Source organism: Oncorhynchus clarkii, chromosome 2, assembly GCF_045791955.1.
Source record: "Oncorhynchus clarkii lewisi isolate Uvic-CL-2024 chromosome 2, UVic_Ocla_1.0, whole genome shotgun sequence".
Taxonomy (NCBI): Eukaryota; Metazoa; Chordata; class Actinopteri; order Salmoniformes; family Salmonidae; genus Oncorhynchus; species Oncorhynchus clarkii.
Window position 1 is genome coordinate 52,581,537 of NC_092148.1, and position 6,094 is coordinate 52,587,630.

Genomic DNA, 6,094 nt, shown 5'->3' on the forward strand with positions numbered 1-6,094 from the left:
TTGAGTGAAAGAGCGGGAAGACTGAGGAAAAAGGGAAAGAAGCTGTGCTATCGTAAATACAGTATCTTATGCATTCTAAATTACCGCCCATTTGGAAAAGGAAAATGCAATAAATATTTACTCTGAGCTGCACTTCGGTAGGTTGGTGGTAGATGGAAGGCCGTGTTGCCCAACCGAGTCCTTTGAAGAATGTCTCTGGTTGTCAATTGGATACGTTGTAGTAACGTCGTTGGTTGATAGACGGTATACTCTGTCTGTTCCTTCCTAACCCTCGTTGCATCTGCTGTTGCTAACTCAACAGCTAGGAGGTATCACTTCTGTAGTGAATAAGAGTTCAAAGTTCATACCATTCACAACCAAAGCTCACGCTGATGTTGGCTTCGTTCTGTAGTTATTATCTGAACCATTCTGACATCGGATCGTCGTCTTACATGCTCGGAACAGGAGGTTATATTGTCGTCAGGGGCTTATATAGGAAGGAAGAGGAGGGCGTGTTTGAAAAGTTTTATAGCCCATGTCCCTTCACATGGACGGGCCACTGATTGAGTAGCCCTATCTTACGAAAACTCAGATCTCACATTTTAGAAGCTAAAATCACATTTCATCCCATCATGAATAATTTCATATTCAAACATTTAAATTGAACAACAATTCTATGTGAATCCGATAACTCTGATGTGTAGACTTTCCACTGTAGAGTTTATGTCATCTTGTCATTGATGAGAATGTCTCAGATGACAATCGAACTGACATCATATTCATTAAGTACCACCGCATATGTTCAATTGTTCGGATTACCAGAATATAGTTCATTTCCCCCCACCTTCTGATGTTCCCAGAATCTCTATGTTAACCAAGGGTTTTGTAAATGTAACCTCAGTAGGGTAGAGAGAGAAAAAAGGGGGGAAGAGGTATTTATAACTGTCATAAACCTACCCCCCAGGCCAATGTCATGACACTAGCGTCCCGAACGATCCGAGAGAGGTTAATCCCGCAATGATAATTAGTTTGATGGATACCCTAGGCTTTATACGATGTTATAATTTACGTCGAGATTCCATCTTAATTCTCTCTAACTTTATGGGAAAAGGTTTATTCACTAAATCTAGCAACTCCCCTCATACTAATTTTCATTCAAGGGCAGTTTTATTTAAAATGTAGTACCCGGATGGAAAAAGTACAATAAGCGTTTTATAGTTACATCGTTAGGGTAAGTTACCCGAAAGTGGACACGCTCCAATCAGTTTCTGAGACAATTGCCCAGACTTTGTAGACAGTTTAATAATGCTTAAACCTCATCTTTATCAAATTATCCATTAAGATACCAACTCAAAACCTATGTACGTCTACGTATTGGTTGTTTAAGTTGCATCTCATATTCCTAGTATTACTTTGTCAAATCTCTAGAAAATCGATTATACATGCATACAATTCATCATATTTTCATATCTTCACAGAATCCACATAAAACGTAAGAAATTCTTAGGTACTCACATCTGTCACGTTCTGACCTTAGTTCCTTTGTTTTGTCTTTGTTTTAGTATGGTCAGGGCGTGAGTTGGGTGGGCAGTCTATGTGTGTTTTTCTATGTTGGGGTTTTGAGTTCGGCCTAATATGGTTCTCAATCAGAGGCAGCTGTCAATCGTTGTCCCTGATTGAGAATCATACTTAGGTAGCCTGGGTTTCACTGAGTTGTGGGTGTTTGTTTCCGTGTGAGTGTTTTGGTCCACACGGTACTGTTTCAGTTTTCGTTTTGTTCACATCATTTATTGTTTTGTATTTCAGTGTTCAGTTCATTTTGAATATATCATCATGAACAGTTACCATGCTGCGCTTTGGTCCGACCATTCCATTTGTGTTTTCAAGGGCTCTCCACAGCTTCAAAGCAGCTCTCCAAATACACAACCAGCGGAACCAAAAATGTTTACTTTTGTTTCCCGGACAATGACCGGTTCTCTAACCTTCCAGAGAACATGGCAAAATCGAGCCTCCTTGGAACTATAGACCTTCCGCTGCTTTCTAAAAAAATCATACTGCTCTCAATAGCATTTTGTGATATTCTATGATGGGCAGTGAAGGAACAGAACTCCAAGAAAATCTTATATCAAAGCTTATTATCGAAATTTCAGTCATCTGATTAAGCATATTTCTTCAGATTAAGACTCATCTCCACATTCACACAACTCTCATATCATAGTTACACAATGCCATTCCTAAACATACCTAATCAATTAGTTTTTTTTCGACAATATTGTAACCTGCAGGAATATTTTCTCATTTCTATCTCATGGTTAGTTCCTTGGATAATGCAACTCATACATTTACATCTTTCAAAACTTCTAAAATGGGGTACAGGTTTAAAACAATTACAGGTGCACCTTACTATCTAAAACTATATCGTCAATGGTCTTAACTAGTTCACACAGATTCCGGAAGTTAGAGCTAGACGTCCCTCTAGCGGGACAACTTCCGGTGAAACTAGAGGGCGCGCAATTCAAATAAATAATCATACAAATTACGGATATTAAACATGTAGGTACATACAAGTGTCTTATATCGATTGAAAGCTTAAATTCTTGTTAATCTAACTGCACTGTCTGATTTACAGTATCAATTACAGCGAAAGCATGCCATGCTATTGTTTGAGGACGGTGCCCTACATCAAAATATTTTTCCACCAGCACAGGTTTCATAAATTCACAAATAGCGATTAAATATTCACTTACTTTTTGAAAATCTTCCTCTGATTTCTCATATAAAGGGTCCCAGCTATAACATGTAGTGTCGTTTTGTTAGATAAAAACCTTCTTTATATCCCAAAAAGTCTGTTTAGTTGTCACCATTGTTTTGAGTAATCCACTCGTTCAACATGCAGATAAAGGAATCCAAAAAGCTCCCGCTAAACTTTGTTAAAACAAGTCAAAATACGTTTCTATTTAATCCTCAGGTACCCTAAAATGTAATTAAACTATAATATTTCATATGGAAAGAAGTATGTTCAATAGGAAAACGATATTAGCAGGTGCGCATCCTCTTCGTCACGCATACACAGACTGATTTCCAAGTCTGTATCCCAGTACTAAAACATAATTCTTCCTCGTTTGGGAAGAAACAAGCCTGAAACCTTGAACAAAAACTACTGACATCCAGTGGAAGCCATAGGAATTGCATACTGGGAGCTGGATTACATTTTTTCCCTTTACGTTCTAATGGAAGAGCATGGGCTCTCAAAAAACAATTCTGGTTGGTTTTTCTTTGGATTATCTCCTACCATATCTATTGTGTATAGTTTCCTACATTATTTTAACATTTCTACAAACTTCAGAGTGTTGTCTTCCAATGGTACCAAGTATATGCATATCCTGGCTTCAGGGCCTGAGCAAGAGGCAGTTTACTTTGGGCATGTCAAGTCAGCCGGAAATGGAGAGAAATAGACCCTAGCCTGAAGAATGAACCTCTCTTGGCTCTTGTATGGAGGCCAATAACATTTGTCCTTGGTGCATCAGGTTTTTGAGATGACAGCTAAACTGTCATCTTCGTTCAGGAAATTAACCACAGCAAATATGGTACTGTGAACAAAAAAGCAAATAAGGGCACTCAATTAGATTAGTTTACTCAAACATTTCACAATTGTAACATCTAATTAAGTTTAAGAAAATCTAATCTAGTTTAAGAAAATCCCTTCAAGTAAATAATACATTTTCTGTAATGTCTTTTACTGACAATTTACCTTGAAAAGAGATAACGTGAAAACATTTAAAAATATATATATTGCTGCTTTGCATCCTACAAATGGAGCAATGGCACCCCAGCAAAGCCTCCTTTGCACGGGAGTAGATTAAACTTCCGTAGCACGTTTGTGGCTCAAGTAAAAAAAAGTTAATCCTTCAATCCAGAGAGATGGAAAATATCAAGCAGTGACGATGACAGGGTTTATGGGAAAGGTCTGTCTTGTTTCTAAATGTTTTGTACACAATCAAAGTTTTCCTCCACCAGCAGGTTTTGCACTAGGACAACTTCCTTGTTCCTCAACTGGACACAGTTATTCCCAGTGGACATCTGCACAGAGAAGTGAGTGAACTGCATTTTTTTAATACGGCTCTTTCACTGTTAGACCATTTGGAACTGGGCCATTGTCATGCTGCTTTTGTAGTGTTTTCTCAGCATCTGACTGTGTTGCTCTCATGGCCTCTCTTTCTAACAGCCTCCATATAACCTGCTCTAAAAGGCTTGTTTTGTTTTCTTATCATTCTTTTTAACTGGCCAAGAAAATGATGGAAGGGCAAGCAAGAGATATTGTCAGGATCACCAAATGCTTGTGCTTCCGAGACTGACATGGGTCAGGCAATGCATGTTATATGTTATGTTTTCCTTCACATACAGGCAGCTGCAGTGGTCCACAAACAAAACCAGGAGGTTTCCAGCATAGTCTGTGTGGTCTGCACACAAGGATACACTTAGGAAGATGGTCATGGGAACTGCAAGCAACATGAAGTTTTCATACATCACCCTTGGAATATTCCCTTTTAAACAGAAAGGCCCAGTGTACAAGAGAAATGTACTAAACTCCGTTGCCTTCCAACAGTCAGACTCATTCAGTGATCTGGGTTTTCTGTTGATTTCTGTGTGAGGTCTTAGGTCAGTCAACTGTGAAGATACATTTCTGACAACAGCTGGACCTAAACAGGTTTTCAGTGGCCCTTTCTGCCATAGAGTTATCAGATTCCGTGTAACTCCCAAACATACCAGGTGCATGTAGTCAATAGGAAACGGTGTCACCAAACCAATTGACAATGATCCCAAAGGTGTTGTCCCAATGAAATGAGAATCATCAGTCAAATCATCAAAAGTGTTGTGGTTGGACCTCAGAGGAGCTGTTATTTCTGGGAAGGTAATACAATTCAGGTAGTAGGCTCCCTTTTGACAGCCATAGTAGTATGTACCTTTTGCATTTCTGACAAAGGCCCTTGTTGGTGCGCCACATGTAATGGCAGAGATTTGGACTTTAAGATTTCTGTCTCAAAAAAGCTAGCTGCTGCATTTCCTCAACAGAGTCATGCAAGAAATCAAGACTGGTTGGATGTAGTAATGTTAATTTATACCTAATACCATATCTTAATTTGTGTATTGTTGTGAAATAAAGATGCATTTCCTGTCATTTTTGTTCTATATTCACCAAAACTCTCCTCCACAATGCCCAAGATTACTGAATAGGTTACTTAAAAGTGAAAGTATGCAAGCTATCTACTTGTAAGAACACACAAAAGTAGTGGAACTTGCTATATCATTGAAATTGCATTATGATTACAAAATGTTGAACCAGACAAAGCTGAATGGTACAGTTCAATTCTTGTCAAATCCGTGTGGTTTATATTTAAATATATATGTATTGTTTTCAGCAATAGTAGCAGTACTTATTCAATTCATGAGAAGGTGTTACAGAGGGTTGCACACATTGGTCTGCATTTCGACATGCCGAAGTTCCTCCACTGAAGGTAAGACCTCCACCTAGCATAGCGGCCTGCCGCTCAAGAAACGCTAGTGGGACGATCATTCTTAGCTGGGATATATACTTGTTTTTGCTGAAATGTCGTGGAATCAACATTGATTCAAGGAGTTTTTGCCCAGTGGGTTGAGACCATTCACATTTTTACTTTCATCAATGTGGCCTATTTGACCTGTAATGCACAGCAAATACAAATGGCAGTAATTATTTCTCGTAAAATGTACACAGACAGTTTTCGAAATAGGAAGCAGGCAGTCCAGAAAAAATATATAGAATTATTGTCTGCCTGCATCCAGGCCTGTTTCCTCAAGGCACATGCGCAAGCCAGCTACATTCACTGTCAGTGCAACACATTGTATTCCTTATATAATAACTACAGACCTTGGCCTACTGTATAACCGTACAATAATCAGGATATGGCCTTATTTTTCTACTTCAGGTGTTGGGTTTGCGTTGATATTTTACCCAGACAAGCTCTGCTACACTTGACTAGACTATTTTAGACGCACACGATGGCGCAATGGGACTGCATTTCCTAACGGTGTCGTCAACGAAAACTCCCGTTTCAACATCCACTGTGCAAATGTT